Below are 446 nucleotides of genomic sequence, written 5' to 3'. Positions count from 1 at the left end.
CCTCCACACCCTCCCTGTGACCCCTTTCCCCGGTTCCGTCTCCCCGTTTCCCCTGGGCTTGCCTCTTTCCCCGTGGCCCTCGGTGTTCCATCTCCCCACTTGGGGTAGTCGCCCGCTGGCCGCGCGGCTGTCTCGTGCAGCCTGACTCCCTTCCCCTCGACCGACAGCTTGCGCACCCCAGGTCTGCCCGTGGCACCTTTCGGGGCTCTGTCTGGCCGCTTCTCCAGGCTTTGCTTTCCTTCCGACCTATCTATCCCCTGGGGCTCTGAGGAAGGAGGGAGTCCCTGTCTTTTTCTCGCTCTCCCAGTTCCCCGCCCCCCAACTCTGGCCCCTTTTCTCCTTCTAGCAGTCTCTAGGGGGTGGGGAGAGAACCGGAATTTGGGGGGCCCTCTGGAGGGGCAAGGGGCTCTATGTCTGCGGGCGAAAGGGGCTGTGAGTGTGTTGGG

Source organism: Bison bison, unplaced genomic scaffold (genome assembly GCF_000754665.1).
Source record: "Bison bison bison isolate TAMUID 2011002044 unplaced genomic scaffold, Bison_UMD1.0 scf7180017864180, whole genome shotgun sequence".
NCBI classification, from domain to species: Eukaryota; Metazoa; Chordata; class Mammalia; order Artiodactyla; family Bovidae; genus Bison; species Bison bison.
This window is presented reverse-complemented; position numbering follows the sequence as displayed.